This window comes from Castor canadensis, chromosome 2, assembly GCF_047511655.1.
Source record: "Castor canadensis chromosome 2, mCasCan1.hap1v2, whole genome shotgun sequence".
NCBI lineage: Eukaryota > Metazoa > Chordata > Mammalia > Rodentia > Castoridae > Castor > Castor canadensis.
Window position 1 is genome coordinate 184,424,426 of NC_133387.1, and position 17,075 is coordinate 184,441,500.

The 17,075-nt window shown below is 43.2% G+C and overlaps 1 protein-coding gene across 9 annotated transcripts in view; it reads left to right on the forward strand.

Annotated features, from left to right (window-relative positions):
• Sik3 (SIK family kinase 3) overlaps positions 1-17,075 on the forward strand; it is a 216,062-nt gene that overhangs the window by 60,891 nt on the left and 138,096 nt on the right. Inside the window, exon 2 of one of the 9 annotated variants that reach the window (XM_074066674.1) lies at positions 12,948-13,112. The exons of the other annotated variants lie outside the window; for them this stretch is intronic. The gene's annotated coding sequence lies outside the window, so the exon portion shown is untranslated. The remainder of the gene's footprint in view (positions 1-12,947; positions 13,113-17,075) is intronic. 9 annotated transcript variants of the gene reach the window in all.

Consider the following 17,075-nt stretch of genomic DNA (forward strand, 5'->3'; position numbering starts at 1 on the left):
GTGAGCACATGAAGTCGTCAGTATCATTAGCGATTAGGGAACTGCAAATTAAAATCTCAAAATAACGCATTCAGTTTAAAAACAGGAAAAAGTAGCATATGAACATTATTAAATTCAGGAAATGTAGAAAAGAAAGCTAAAGCAGAAAACGAAAAGCATTTGTGATCTCAATGCCAGTACTACCACGAACGTTTTGTTGTGTTTTACTTTACCTTCTGTCCTTTTGTGCCTTTCTGTTTTACATTGGTAACTGAATAGATGGCGTTATGTCCACATCTTGAGTATTTTGTATGTCACTTAAAATGACCTATGAATATAATTTTAAAGGGTTGTAATCTTCCTTACATGGTTGTACTGTCACCTACTTAACCATTCCTCCTGTACAGTTAAAGTTTTTCCATTTTGTTGCTATTACAAATAATGTTATGAACACTTTTTGATATTAACCACTGTCAAGATTTCAGATTCCTTCCTTAGAATAGACTATTAGCTTTAAAATTATCGTGTCATATTGCATGTTATCTTAGAGGTCTATGTTAACTGTGCATTACCACAGTGCTTTACAGAACTATTGTTTCATTCAGTTCATGCTTTGTCAAACCCCTTGTTGAATTTCTCTTTTTTCTGGAAAAAGAAAAGTCCTCTAAAAACAATGAACGTATCACTCACTGATGCTCTGGGTTTCCAGGTCCTTCACCTCTTGGCTCCACTCCTGCAGCTTTGTCCTCTTCTTGGCCTTCACACATTGTTTCTCTTTATTCCATAGCATTGGGGTCCCCAAGGCTCTGTGCTCACCCCTTCTCTGTGTCTGTGACCATCCTTGGCCTACGCAGCCCAGCCCCATATCTCCCCACCCTGAATGACTCCAAATCTCTCACTTCTCAGATGTAGAACCCAGTGCTGTCTTTAGCTGTGCCTCTGGATGCCACAAACAGCTCCAGGAAACAAAACTCAGCTCATTGTTTAGATGACCAAAGGGACATCTCCATCTTCACTGGTGTCAGCATGATTTGCCCAGTGGTGGAAGCCCAAAGTCTGGAACTTCCTGACATTTGTCTTTGAGTTTTGCTCAACACTTCTTGTCAGTCACTGTGTTTTAAGATTCTTCTTCAAAATAGTGCTGTCATTTGTTACCTCCCCCTTTTCACCGCTGTCACAATTTTTGTACTGCTGTGTGGGAGTCTTAACTGGTCTGTTCCTGGCCCATACCCCTCGATTCTGTCCTGCTCACTGAAACCGGTTTCTCCTTTAAGTTACACGTTTCTGTATTTTATCCTATAAAGCCAAACCTTAGCATGGCATTTGGAGCCTGGTCTTGCTCACCGGGGTCCCTGTCCTCCCGCGTCATCTCTGGCTGTGCCTGATATAGCCACCAGTTGTGCCCAGATGGTTCCCTGGTTACACACTTTTCCTTTTGTGCCATTGCTCTTGTTTGTTCTGCCTGATGGGCTTCCTCCCTCGCTAGTCACTTGCCAGGTGTCAGGAAACCTTGTGATTGTTGCCTGTGGAGAGGAAACCTGCCACAGGAAGACTTCCTTACCTGTTCCCACTTCTTTTTCCCACTTCCTAGATTTTTTTTTTTTTTGTAGTTAAACTGTCCCTGACCAATACTCTAGATTTTATTACGCCTTCTTAGATTCTTTCCTTAGGTGTTGAAAATAGTGTCTAACATATAGGAGACATTTAATAAACACCTGACTAGATAAAGGAATTCATGAATGAACGATGTCATGATGAAATATGTAGTGAATGTTTAAGGGCAAAGGACAGAATTTGGAGTTACAAGCCTTGAGTTTGAGTCCTACCACCCTCTCTTAGTGTCTGCATAGTTTTAGACAAGTTGTTTCCTTTCCCATTGTTTTGCAGAATGCAGATGGTAGCTGTAGTGGTTGTAGTAGTTATAGTAGTATTCACCTGTGAGGTTTGGTTAATGTTGTTACCAGTAATAACAACGGTCCTGTATATGCAGGCTGCACATGGGTAGTGCACTGCCCTCATTGAAGGAGGAGAATTACTTGAACCTATTACAAGGTAAGTTTACCAGGATTTGCTGTTACTAACTGTTGCTTTTCTGCCCCATTGTGTCACCACATGTTCAGACCCTGCAGATCAGTCAGGATGAGTCAGTCTTAGAAAAGAGCCCGAAAGTAGCCATAATTCTTACTCATGGTCCATGATGTGAAATTTCCAGAACGATGAGGCATGCAGATGGTGACAGAGTTCCATGGTATTTTCTGATGTGGTTGGACTTTTCTAACTATTGTTGGTGACAAGCTTGTGTACGACCAGCCCACCTTGTTTTCTTACTTTCTCTGAGAGGTGTATAATTGAAACAGATGACTAATAGGTTTTCAAGAAATGCTGCTATAACCTTTAAGCCCGAGGGTTAAAACCCAGCATTTAAAGCTGTAGTTTTTCACTGCCTCTGATGACTGTGTGTTCCTCCCAAATGAATATGCATAAGCTTATAAACACAACTTCTTGTAAGAAGTTCTCACATTCTAAAACAAAATAACACTGCTAGTGTTTTTGAAGTGAATGTAGTTTGTCTGTTAGTGCTAGGCATGCTTTAAATATGTCTCCCCATCACTCATTCTGCATTTTAGTGGCATTTTTGGCTTTATTTTCTCCATTCTGCCCTTGAATTCACTATGTTGTTCAGACTAACCTCAAAATCTGTTCTCCCTCCACAGCCTCCCAATTGCTAGGATTATGAACATGTGTTATCATGCCCAGCTTTCTGTACAGTTTCTTTTTGCATTACTGGAGTTTGAACTCAGGGCCTAGGTCTTGCTAGGCAGGTGCTCTACCATGTGAGTCACACCCCTAGCACTTTTGTGGAGTTTCTTAGTTTTATTGTTTCGCCTTGTCCTTTAGATGGGTGAAACTGCCGAGATACAGTGTGACACATCTTAGATTGACAAAAGGGCAGCAGCTAGAGACCTGGTGGACACTATAGCACTAAATTCCCAGAATCTAGGCAACTCCTTACCATGTAAGGTGTGTGGCATAGATATACCCATTCAGTCTTTTATTAATAAATATTTTGTAGGGTAGATTGCATCATCAAATTGTCAAAAATCAATACATCAATAATGTATTGCTTTGGGGCATTTTATTTATTTATTTATATTTATTTGTTAATTATGGGATTGGGGTTTGAACTCAGGGCTTTGCACTTGCAAAGCAGGTATTCTGATTGAGCCACACCTCTAGTCCATTTTGCTATGGTTATTTTGGAGATGGAGTCCTTTGAATTGCTTGCTCAGGCTGGCTTCCAATCTTGATTCTCCTGATGTCAGCCTCCCAAGTAACTAGGATTATAGGTGTGAGCCACCTGTGCCCGGCTGCTTTGGGATATTTGTAATTGTTAAAAAAAAAATCATAGTTGGATAGATGGGCATGGTGGTTATGCCTAAATTCCATCACTTGGGAAACTGAGGCAGGAGGATTAAGTTTGAAGCCAGTCTCGGCTACACAGTGAGACAATATCTAAAAAAAAAAACAAAAACAAAAACATAGTTGCCTTCTGATCAGTGTGTATGCCCTCAAGCTATTATTAAGCTACATTGTGGTTTTTCTTTTTTCTTCAAAATACTAACTGCACACAGCTGCTCAGAATAGTCAGCATTTCATCACCGCATTAACGAGCATTCATCCTGTACCATCTCAACACAGATACATCTGTAATCTAGTGTCCCTCCCCACACCGCTTGTATAGACCCTAAATACCTTGCATTTATACTTGTTTTGTGTAATATTAAAGATCGTGTTTTATGCTTGCTATCATTTTTTTCCTGATAGAAGTGGTTATTATAAACTCCATGTTCGAGAAGCTGGTAACAATGGCTTAGTACTGAACACAGGTGTGAGAATGGTAGACTAGGCCTTGGGATGGGTATAGCTAAGCTCAGTGGGGTTCACTTGTCCAGCATGCGAAAGGCTGTAGATTTCTCCTCCTAGCCCTGCAAGTAAATAAAAAAGCCAAACCAGCCAACACACAGAAGCCTTGGAGAAGTTAGGGGACTGGAGTTCCAGGTCTGACCTGACTCACCATGTCATCTCAGATAATAATAACCCAACAATGAAAATGACACTGCAGTTTACAAAGCATTTGTCCAGAAAGTGTTGGACGAAGATAGGAACCATCCCATTTCACTCCTGGACTTTCAGAAATGTGCTCGTGGTCACACACCTGGTAAGGGGTATGGCCAGGGCCAGTGTGTAGTCCTCCATTTCCTTCCTATTAAACCAGACCACCTCTCCATTTGCATTTTGTGGGGCTCCTTCGTAAAGTGACCGTAGTGTGGTCTCCGGGGGAGGCGGTTTAAGCCGGGCACCCAGGGGGGGCACCCTGGTGTGGGGTGGTAGTTGGTCATTCTCACATGACCTGATTGATAGTCTTTTTCTGAATTCATATTGTTGGTGGCGTTCTTTTTTCCCTCAGCTCCCTTTATTGTGGAAAATGCGTTTTTAAAAAGTCTGTTACTAAGAATGACTGAGTTGCATGGCAGTTACTTTAAAAAGTGAACACAAACCTGAGGCTACATTAGTTATCTTGGGCGTCACTTGTGTTTTCTACAGTCCTTGGGAGATTAAACCTGGCATTTCTACCTAGAGAGAGCTCTCTTTGCTTCCAGAATAAAGGTGTTTTTATTAACTCTTGAAGCAGATCCATTTGTGTATTCACTTCTTTGTGTGTACTTCTGGACACAGTGGACCTATCTGGTGGCTGCAGCATTCCTTCAGCTTCTGGCAGGTGGAAGATCTGTAAGATTACTCCTTTGTCCTCCACAATCTGATGAGCACCTAGGAGAGTCTAATTAGGGCCATGAGGTTATGAGGTTATCTACCTGTGACATTTCAATCCATTTCTTCTCTTAATCTGTCTGAGACAAGACCTTCTAGGATGACCTAGGATGGTCGCAGGGATGGCTCAGTTTTCTGACACTGATACATGAGGCAGCTGTAGTTGGGGAGTGTGGTTTCCTCACTCACAGGTGATGCAAGTGTCCAGCTGTCTCCAGACCCTCTCCTTTGTACTTGGAGGCTGTGAAAGCCCCACAGGAACCGAACTATTGAAGAATTAATTAGTGCACAGAAGTGGAAATGCAGACTACAGGGAAAAAGAGTGAGTTCTTTTTTTGTACAGTGTGATTTGCTGCTTTCCAACTCAGAGGTTTGTCTACTAAATAATTCTTTGACCCCCTGCCTTTTCAGGTAAAATTTATATGCCAGGAAATGCACAGATCTTAAGCATATAGTTAGGAGATTTAATGAGCCATTATAACCACCACCTCAATCAAGACAGAAAATTTCTGTCGCTCAGGTAGTTCACTTGTGCCTCTTTTCAGGCAATCCCTGACACATTTACATGGATGATAAAATGATCAGAACTTTGTCCCTATAGAAACTGCTAGTATAAATATTATAATGTAAAACCTACTTAAAACTAATTTGTCTTGGTAGGCAGGCCATTATAATAAGCAAAAGTGTTCAAAAGATGGTTCCTGGCTTGGTGGAGAGGCTCAAGTGGTAGAGCGCCTGCCTAGCAAGCATGAAGCTTCACCAAACCCCAGCATCACCAAAAAAAAAAGAAAAAAAGAAAAAAGTTTGTTTCTTAACTAGCTAATGGAATTTTTGATAATGGTGACAAAGATACTGGTAAGCAAAGTATCCCTGCTATCTGTGGTTTGGTTCAGACTTTTATCTTAAAACATCATTCCTAGTGGGCGTTGGTGGTTCCCACCTGTAATCCTAGCTACACAGGAGGCAAAGATCAGGAGGATCATGGTTCAAAACTAGCCTGTGCAAATAGTTCTTTGAGATCCTGTACACAATAAAAAGTACACAATAAAAGGTCTGGTGGAGTGGCTCAAGTGGTAGAGGGCCTGCCTAGAAAGTGCAAAGCCCTGAGTTCAAACCCCAGTGCCATCAAAAAAATCCCACATCATCCCTGTGCTGGGAGTGCAGTTGGCGACTGAATGCCCAGTGTGAGTGAGGCCGTGGGTTGGATCCCCAGCACTGCAAACACAGAATAACATGACATAATGCAACACAGAGTCCCTTATGTGTGAAATTGAGAATAAATATAATAAAGTGAAAAACAGAGGCAGCAAATAGTTGTTGGTTTTTTTTTTTTTTTTAATTAGACTATGTATACCAAGTAAAAGGCAGAACTCTGGTGCAGTCAGTTCTCACTGTTTTATACCCACTGTTTGTAAAATGCCATTTACCTCAGCAGGCTGCTGTGGACTTTGGTTAATGTTTGGAAAGTCTGTGCAAAGAGTGGGATTCTGTCCATGAGCTCTGACCAGAGTGATGGAGCAAATTTGTACTAAGTGGGTGACCTTTGATAAGTATCCCTCTTTTCCTGCCTGACTGGTGATTCCATTTTTCTTTGTGCAAATAGATCTGAAGGCTCAATGTTTATTTCCACTACACATGCTGTAGGCTTTCTCTTGCAGGGTGTGTGCTATGGGAACTGGCGTGAATAGAAGTACGAATGAATATATAAGTGAATATAGAGTTTTATCTGGCTCCCCAGTCACATCCCTTCTGTGGGAGGTGATTGTTTTTCTTATGTGTTTGTTTTAGTTTTAGCTAGTAGTAATTGATGTGGTTGAGGATTGGGGGGGGTACAGGCTTTTCCCTGGGAAAGGTACGTCTTTGAACTATATTCCCTTTCAAGTAGAAGTGGTGTAGCCTCTTACAGTTCAGTAGTATCAGTAAATTGCTGTTTTCTTTTTTCTTCTTGTATTAAGGAACATGCAGGGGCAGAAAAGGATTTGTTTTATTGCCCTGATGTTGTTAAGAGTGATTTCTTAAACCAGGTATTGTCACACCTCTCTATAATCCCAGCACTCAGTTGCTTAAGGCAGGAGGGTTTGAGACTCAAAAAACAACAAAACAAAACACTCCTCCAAAGAATGATTTCTTAAGATATCTCCTTTTCTGATGTCGAGCACAGTGTTTATTAGTTTTATCCATGCACATTTAGAAAAATTATTAATATGATTATTTTTAGTGGCACTGGGGCTTGAACTCAGAGCCTCACACTTCTAGTCTCTACCACTTGAGCCAGTCCGCCAGCCCAAAAAATCATTTTTATTTCTTATTAAGGAAGAAACAACTAGCTCTCTACTGGGCTAAGCTTAAAGTTCCATTAGTTTATTTTCAGGCTAATAGGACTTAATGTGTCTGGTATTGGTAATGTGTGTCTCTGGAGAAGAAGGTCACAACGAAATGATTCCGTCTGCATGAACACAGAAATATGGAGGAGTGCTGCGACATTTAGCAGGCTTCTTCACCAAGCCCCTGAAGCCTGATATAAAGCCACCGATCCACAGTTCCACTGCTCTTGAAATGATGAGGGGCAGATGAGGCTTCTCTGGTTGCTTCTGCCCATCGGAGAACTGAATACCTTAGATTCAAAGTGCCACATTTCCTTTTATTGTTTGAAAGGACTTTTAAGGGGATGGAATTTTTTTTTTTTTTGAGGTACTGGGGCTTGAACTCAGGGCCTACACCTTGAGCCACTCCACCAGACCTTTTTTATATTAGGTATTTTCAAGATAGGGTCTCGTGGAATTAATTGCCTGGGCTGGCTTTGAACTGCGATTCTCCTGATCTCTGCCTCCTGAGTAGCTAGGATTACATGTGTGAGCCACTGGCACCTCGCTGGAAAAAATTTTTAAAAATACTCTTCCAAGCTGGGTGCTGGTGGCTTACTCAGGAGGCAGAAATCAGGAGGATATCCTTTTGAAGCCAGACTGGGCAAATAGTTCTTGAGATCCTATTTGGAAAATGCTCAACACAAAACAGGGCAGGTGGAGTGTCTTAAGTGGTAGAGTGCTTGAACCTGTCTAGCAAGTGTGAGGTCCTGAGTTCAAACCCCAGTTCTCCAAAAAAAAATTCTGTTCCAGTGATTGCAGTTTTAAAACCTGTTTTGTTTAGTCTTATGTTTTTGTGGTGTCTAGTCATGACTGTGTGATCCTTAATACTTTTTATTATTCACAGTTCATTTTTTGGATTAATCCAGACTTAAAGTGTAAGTTGTCAGAGTTCATTTCAGGCATTTTACCAATTTCTCTTCCTTATAAGGAAGTTGGGAGGAGTTTGCATATAATTTCCCAATGAAATTGACTTCGACCGTCCCTATTTGCAGTGTTTGCTGTTGACTTTCCTGAAGTCCAACTTTATTGATGAGTTTTGAACAAAAGGAGAATTTGATTGAAGCAGGACCAAATCCTGTTTTGCAATCTGTTAAGAAAGAGTGGCTTCTAAGTTAAAATACTGGCAGAGAGGAGATTCTAGTTTCCAGTGAATGTTTATCATGAGACTTTATTTTGAATTCATATCACTGTCACTCACCCACTGTGACCTTGAGTACATCAGTTCTACGCCGGGCTTCACATTTCTTCATTTCATTCCATGTCTGCAGTTCTGTCATCTGTCCATTTCCTTTAAAGTGCTAGGGTCATTCAGAGTTTTGATGATTCAGAATTTCCGTTCTCTGTGTGACGTGGCTGTAGCACTGCTGTTGACTCCTTCTCACTTCCTTCCCAGCACCATGTGCCAGCCTGCAGTGCAGTGAGAGCTTGAAGGCTGCAGGGACCTCTCTCCTGCCTGTCCCTTTGGTGTTGCACCAATGCAATAATTAAGCTTTGTTCCCACTTTCAAAGATTATCAACCTCGGATGAAGCTAACTGTTTTTAGAATAGATTTCTCTTCTGACAGTGTCATTTGGTCAGAATCAGCAAATCCAGTTGTATTTAGGTATCAACTGAAGGTTTTCTCTAAGGTACTAGGCAGTTCGTGTTTTCTGGGATTTTGTCTTTTGTCTTCTTCCCCTCTCAGGTTTTATGACAATTTAGGGGTTGTTGTGGTTTGGATATGAAGTGTTCTCCAAAAAGCCTTACGTGTTGAAGGCTTGGTTTCAAAGCAGCAATGCTAAGGGTGGGCTCTTGGGAAGTGCTTGGATCATGAGATGCTGATCTAGTCAATGGATTCATCCACTGATGGATTCATAATTGGATGAAGTGTTGGGAGGTTGTAGAACTGTGTAAGATGGGGTCTGCTGGAGGAAGTGGGCTGCTGGGGTGTGCCTTTGAAGGGTGTCTCTTCCTCAGCCGCCTGCTCTCTCTGCCTCTCTGCTTCCTAGCTTCCATGAGAGGAGTAGCTTTGCTCTGCCACAAGCTCCAGCCGCCATAATGCTCTGCCCCTATCTAGCCTCAAAAATGGATCTGGCTTACCGTGGACCGAAAGCTCTGAAACCAGGAGTCAAAATAAATCTCCTCCTCTCTAATAAGCCTCTCTCAGATATTTTGTTACAGCAACAGAAAAGTGGCATCATGTCTTCCTGAATTCTAAATAAAAACCAGCACAGGAATTATTTATATTTTCAGGCCATGGTGCTTTCTCACTACTCTTCACTGGGTGCTAGTGGCTTATGCCTGTAATTCTACCTACTCAGGAGGCAGAAATCAGGAGGATCATGGTTCGAGGCCAGCCCAGGCAAATAGTTTTTGAGACCCTATCTTGAAAACATCCATCACCAAAAAGGGCTGGTGGAGTAGCTCAAGGTGTTTGTAGGCTCTGAGTTCAAGTCCCCGTCCTGCAAAAATAAATTAATGAATAAAATACAATTGTGTAATAGTTTCTTAATAATACTATGCATTTTGTATTTTGCCACTCATGAAGTGCTTTTACAAACCATGTGTAATTTGAGTTCCATTGTAAGCTTTCTAGGCTGTTAAGTATTGTCCCCTCCTTGACAAATGGGGAGACAGATTGGGAGAGGTCAAGTCATTTTGCGGGGGCCAAGTAGCCAGCACTGAAATTACTGAAATCATTCTCCCTTTCTCAAGTACAGCATTTATGGACTGCCTGGTTAGGCCATAAAGAAGCGATCTAACCAGCTTATTGCCCTCTGGAGTCACTCCTATGTGACTCCTCCATGTTCGGGGACCTTGGTTCCTTCGCAGTTGTCTTCGATTCAGCACTGCTTTGTTTTTAAGCAGATTTCCAGGAACTGGGAGTGCATGTTAGTGGGAGAGCATGTGCTCGGCGTGTGTGAGGCCCTCAGTCTTTGACATGAAAGCTACAGAGGCACAAGCAGGAGTGGAGGAAGTTATCAAATAACAACAGTGTCCCTGGTGTTGAACAGGTTGGGAATTACTATGCTGATGATTTTTAATGCCCTTTGAAGGTCATTGCTAAGAACAGAGAAAAACATAAAATACACTTTTTTTTTTTTTTTTTTTCCCGGATAATGGTACTGGGGTTTGAACTCTGGGCTTTGTTCGGCAGGCACTGCCTTTTTTTTGAGATTGGTGTAACCCATGCTGGTCTTCAACTTGTGATCCTCCCATCTCAGCCTCATGACTGCTGGTATTGTAGGTGTCAGCTACCAATTATGCTGCTTTGTTTTACTGAGTGCCCAAATGAGTGATCTGGATGATGACAGAGGTTGAGGAGGGACAGAGAAGCTTTGGTCAATTGAGGTGGTCAGGAAGGAAGGCCACCAGTATAAGCTGGGATTGAGCGGGAGGAAGGTGGAGAAGAGGGAATTCTAGACAGAGCAATGTAAGCAAAGATATGAGAATAAAAGTACAGTCACTTTTAGGGATAGACATAAGCCAGGTTATCATCAGAAAACAGTGGGAAAGTTGAGGCTGGAGTGCGAAAGGCCTTCAGAGGCAAGGCTAAACAGTAGGCTAACTTGGTAGTTACAGGTGTGATGACACAGTGAGCAGTCTAGTGGCTGTGTGGAGGCCACTGACTTCAGGGTGCCCTCTGTGCTCTGGCCCCGTAAACATTTAACAGGACCTTTTTAAGAAAGAATTTAAGAGTGGGGCCAGGGATGTAGTGTGGGTATGCTCCTTGCGCGGAGCCCTTGTGTAAGCATGCATGAGGCCCTGGGTTCAATGCCCAGCACTGCAAAATAAACAAAGCTAAACCAAAGGAGCGAGAAAGAGGAAAAAAAGAGAGAGAGAGAGAGAGAGAAGGACAGACAGAGATTGAGACACAGCAGATTGGGATTGCACTCCAGCCAGACTAGCATGCAGGGATCCTCTGTGGTGGGATTTGTTCAGCTAGGCCGCACAGAACCTTTTGTGTGACTGAGTCCTTGGTGAGTCCCAAGCAGCTTCTCTCAGTGCTGAAAAGCAGCAGATAAATGGTGATGAATTCCTTGTGAATCTCACCAACCCCAATGGAATTTCTGGTTCTGTTTAATTTCTGTAGAAAATAACCATTTGGGAACAGTCCACTCTGTGTTATGTGTAACAATGAACAGAAAATTTTCTCTCCGCAGTACGAAACAATGACTCATCCAGAGCCATCTTTTGGAATTAAGACTGCAATCATAAGACAGCCGAGTCAGATGTGCACGCTCAGACAGCCCCGCTGCCTTCTTTTTATTCTCTCACCCTGTGTGGTTCAGTCTAGGCACCTGCAGCCCAGGAGCGCTCTTAGATAGAACGTGTGCAGCTTCTTCTTGTAAGAAGGAAAAGAAGGGTGTGGAGATTTCCGATTCTATCTTTGACATTATTTGTTAATTTATGTCATAAATAAGCTTTCCTTTCTTTTAAATCCTTTTTTTTTTTTTTTTGCCCCTGGAGATGGGGCAGTGTTGCCTGGACTATGTTGCCCAGGCTGGCTCTGAACTCCAGGACTCAAGCGATCCTCCTGCCTCAGCGTCCTAAGTGGCCTGGGCTACAGGCGCCCACCACTGCAGACACCCGCCACCATGCCTGGTTATACTTGTTTCCTTAAAAAAACATAGTAATCAGCCAGCATGGTTGGCGTGTGACCTAGTAAGCCGAGAATCCCTGAAGTAGGCTATACAGTCCTTGGGGACTGAGAAGAAGAAGGTGACTTGGCAGAGAAGAAAGGGAAGTCAAGTTCTAGTATCCTCAGCAGGCCTGGCTGTGCTCACCGCCAGGTCCATTGAGAACACAGCAGCCGAGTCCTTTAGCCCCTGGCTCATCAGCTCTGTCCACGGCAGGAATCTTGTCCCAGCCTTAACTTTGAAGAAGTAATGTTTATATGTCTACTCACCCAGCCTTCTGCCAGAGGAGTGTGCCAAACCTTGGCCCCAAGGCTGAGAGTGCCATCGGTACTGGGACAGTGAAAGGGGAGGAGTAAGCTTCTGGGCCCCCTTTCCCTTGTCTTCAGGGCAGGGGACAGGAGACGCTCTCTGGGAGGGGCTTTGCAAGACTGGGCGTCCCGGAAAGAAGACCCTGTCCTGTGTCCGGGCCCTCGATGCTGATGTGGCCTTTTTCTCTGTGCAACCACAATCAACCTCTGTGGGAATCAGTTGGTAACAAGTATTGTCGTTTGTGTTATTTTAAATTTTCATAATTAATTTTAATGTGGGTTTTCCATGAATGCATCTTCAGTGAGTGGGTTTTGAAGGTGAGCAGTGTTTTGTGGGATTGCTAAGAAGTTGGGCACAAATAAGAATGTACCATGTCAACATTAAAGCAAAATAGCTGAAGGAAAAACAAAGTATTGAGATCAAGGTCTTGATGTTGCCCAGGCTGGCCTTGAACTCCTGGGCTTAAATGAGCCCCTGGTTCAGCCTCTTGAGCAGAGGAAAATATTTCTGAGGAATAGCTGAACATCCAGTTAGATGAAAACAGATACTAACTTCAAAAAGAAAATTTCCAGGAAGATGATAAGGAATGACTTACTTACTTTCTTTCCTTTTTTTTAAAGCATTTCTGGGGTTTGAACTCAGGACCTCAAGCTTGCTAGGCAGGCACTCTACCACTTGACCCACACTTCCAGCCCCTTGATCCTAACTATTTATGCCTTCTAAGTAGTTGGGGTGAGATGTGTGTACCACCACTCCCAGCCTTTTAAGAGTTGAGATGGGGTCTCCTGAAGTTTTTGCCTGGGTTGGCCTTGAATCACTATCTTCCCCAATGTCCACCTCTCAGGTAGCTGGGATTACAGGCTTGAGACACCATGCCCAGCAGTGTAACTCGAAGAGTTGTCGTGATAAACCATAACATCTTGTGAGCTCCTGAAAGGGGCAGCTGTGAAGACAGAATGGAATCGAGGGTCTTCACCACACGCCAGCCCTCGTGATCAAGTGTGCATTGGTATGTGTGCCCATTCTCATAACAGAGTGTGTTTGGTGGAGAAAGCCAATGTCTTCACAGAATTTTAAGGAGTATCACAGATACTAAATTCACCAAAATATAGCTTTGGTCCTTTAGCTTTTGGTAGAAAGCTGTTGTGGCCAATGGCCGCACCCTGGGTTGGTGAGCTCATAGTGAGTTGTGGGTAATGATTCATGTTTGAGGCTTAGGCAGCCCAGGTCCAGATTCTTTCATGAATTAATGGGACTGCTTTGTTGCTAGTGGCTTGGCAAGGGTCACTTTTTTTTTTTTTTTTTTTTGGCGGTACTGGGGCTTGAACTCAGGGCCTTCACTGTGAGCCACTCCATCAGCCCTTTTTTTTTTGTAAAGGTTTTTCAAGATGGGGTTTCGCAGAACTATTTGCCTGGGTTGGCTTCGAACTGTGATCCTCCAGATCTCTGCTTCCTGAGTAGCTAGGATTATAGGCGTGAGCCACCAGTGCCCAGCCAGGGTCACTTTTTAAATCATTTTTCTTTGTGATAGTTGTGTAATATTCTCTAAGAAGGTTAACCTGGGACAAGTGGCTTTTCTGTGAAGGTGCTTGTTTTCATTTGGGGAGAAGAATAGGACAGCATGCCAGCTCTGCATTTTGTTCTGTCAGCAGGTGAGCTTGGAGAGTTAAGTTAGCCTGAGCTAAATGCTCCACATGAGAAATAATGCCTTCCCATGCCTCACGAGTAACCATCTCAAATGGTCTGTGAAGATCTCAGGTTCTGCTCTTTTACTCTGGTCTCCCTTGCTCCTTCCTCCTTTCACTCCCTGTCCTCCTTCCTTGTGTACAAAGAGCCTTTGTCTTCAGCAGGTTCCACGTGTGGTGCTTAGGGGAGACCTCAAAAGTCCTGGCCTAAGGCTGGCTACCTGTTTTGAGCTTACCTTGGTTCTCCTTTTGACTAGATACAGAATCCCTGCCTCTCTAGATCAAAGCTGCAGCCCACTAGGACACATCCTGGGGACAGTCTTTACCTTCCCTTAATAAATCTGAGTCAATTTCAGGTTCTGGCAGAGGTCCTGGCAAGTTTCCTTTTAGACTATGATTTTTACCTGTGCTAACCCGATTGGGCCCAAGACCAAGAGAAGGCTTTCATTCTCACTCACTCATCCTCTGCCTGTTCCTTAAACCATTGCTAATTGTTAACTCTAAATGAAAGTGTGGAGCCAGTTACTTTAGCCTGGACAAGGTTCAGGGTACACGGTGTTTCTTCGTTGGCCTTTGCTTTCTGTCCTCTGCCTGCTGCCTCCACTTTGCCGTGGGGTCGTGACTCTTCCTTGTGGGATTAGTTGTCACCGTCATCTCCCACACCCAGTGGCCCTACAATGGAGAGTGATCTGTCCACCGTAACTGTAGCAGTACCAATTTCAGCAGAGCAGCCTTCATTGCCTTTGTTTGATGTGCCACACACCCTGCCTCTTGCTAGCTCTCCTCTGTCTGGGGTTGCCAGCAACAGGTGGCAACATAAATAGTTGGTATGAATCAGACCAAATGTTATCGCTTCTTTGTGACTCTCATCCTAGCGGTAGGTGCAGTTCCATTTCAGAGATAATAATTAAGAGGCTGGTTAAAGCTGCAGCTCCACAGTTGGCTGGATCCAGCTTGGGAGGCCAGGCTGCAACATCAGTGCACAGATGTCTCTGGAGTCAAGGACACTGACAGTGAAGTGGCCGCTGGTGTGTGTATAAGGAATGCTCGTGCCTGGCCCTCGTGGGATTCCTTCTTGTCCTTTGTGATTCAGGATTCATTTCATTGAGCACTGCCCTCGTATGTCATACCTAGTTTTCCATTCATAAATGACAACCTTGGCATACCAGAACTCGGGCCAGTGGTGTTCTGTGTATTATAGTCAAAATGAGTCTTCAGACAGAGAATTAATAAGAAAATTGAAAACTAGAAATGAGTGAGACACTTTGAGAAAAGCTTTCCAAACTACAATAACACTACTACAGGCACATGAAATTCCCCATAAACACAAATTTCTAAGACATCTTGTCAAAAAACATTACAGAAAGAAAGCATAACTTACTCGGTTTACCTGTAACCCTACATCGACGTGTCAGAGGTACTCTTTTTTATTTTTTTTTAAGGTACTGGGGTTGAACTCAGGGCCTCACACTTGCTAGGCACGTCTCTACCACTTGAGCCAATCCACCAGCCCTTTTCTTTGTTGGGTATCTTCAAGATAGGGTCTGTCAAACTATTTGCTCAGGACTGCCTTTGAACCTTCATCCTCCAGATCTCTGCTTCCTAAGTTGCTAGAATTAAGGTGTGAGACACTGGCACCTGGCTGTTTATTTGCTTTAAGACAGAATCTTGGCTTTGTAGCCTAGGTTAGCCTGAAAGTTGCTGTGCGTTCTAGGCTGGCCTCACTCTTGTAATCCTCCTGCTTCTACCTCCAGAGTGATGAGATTACAGGCACACACTACCATGGCTAGTTTAACTTTGAGTCTTTTAATTGGATATTTGGATACTTATTTATTGTTTTTATGTAATTATTTATTGTGACAGGGTCTTACTATGCAGCTCAGGATAATCTGGAATTTGCTATGTAGCCCAGGCTAGCCTTGAACTTGGTGATCCTCCTGCCTTAGCCTCCCAAGCATTAGTATTACAGTTGTGCATCACAATGCCTGGCACTTGAGTCTTTTTAAAAAGGACGTTTTAAATTTGAAGCCCACTTTCAAACTGTTGTTCCCTCCAACTCTAACACAGTCTCACAAGAGTATACAGAGGGCTCTTTTCCTTGCTGTTGGGCTGCAGCATGTGGCCATTCTGAAAATTTCTATAGTCATTCATTCACTTCTTTATTAGTACTGGGGATTGAACCCTGGGCCTCGTGCATACTGGGCAATGACTGTATCACTTGAGCCTTGTCCCCAGATTTTGCTGAGTGGGACTAGCATCTCCCTGAATTGAGTGAAAATTTCGGTACGTTGAGGGCTTAAGACTCAGGTATATTTTGTGAGGTGCCTGAGAATTTGTATGTGATCTTTAGCCAGACGCGGTGGTGCACACATGCAGTCCCAGCACATGGGAGGCTGGGGCAGGGGGTTTAAACTTTTAGGCCAGTCTGGGCTATATAGCGAGACCCTGTGTCAAAAAGCCAAAAATAGAATTTCTAAATGCTTTTGTTTATTGCAGTCTTCTATCTGTTTGTTGACCAAGGGACACGTCAATTAAAGAAGCAAATTGAGCAGAGGAAAATGCATAGCTTTTTGGTTGTGGTTTGTTTTCTTTTGAATAAGACAGTCCTTTTTTGGCTGTCATCCTTTAAGTTGAAATGGACCAGTCACCTGACAGCAGAGCAGTGCTTGGGTCTTGCTAACTCTGATCCTTGTAGTATTATCAAAGGCAGATGTTGACCACCTCACTAGATTTGGCAGGAATACAGTACTTTCTAAATCCTGTATGGAAACCACTTGAGATTTGACCTCTGAAAGCCAAAATGGAGACCCCAGCATAGCTAGTGTCTTTGGAAGGACATCTTTTGGATGTTGACTGGGTGAGCTGCTTTCCTAGTGATGCTTTCTCTTTTGCTACTTAGGCATAGGCTGAGAGCAGACTGAGTTCAAATTTTAGATCTGTCATTTACCAGCTGTGTGACTTTGTGTGAGCTATTGAATTTATCTGTGAAGGGATGCTGATAATAGCACCTACCTGCAGGGTTGTTCTGAGGGTGGAAGGAGACAATGCATTTAAGTGCTTACCAGAGTCCTTGGTACAAAGTATGTCTTCAGTAAGCGCTAGCTGTTAAGGCTTTTGTTTCAGAGCATCATCCTTTCCCCACACTTTGTTTTTCTTTTCTAGAATATAGAAGAAGAGGTTATTGATGTAGTCTTCTGAAACTGATCTCAGAGCTGGCCCAGTGGCTTATGCCTATAGTCCTAACTACTTGGGAGGCTGAGATCAAGCAAGTCCAGCCTGGGCAAATA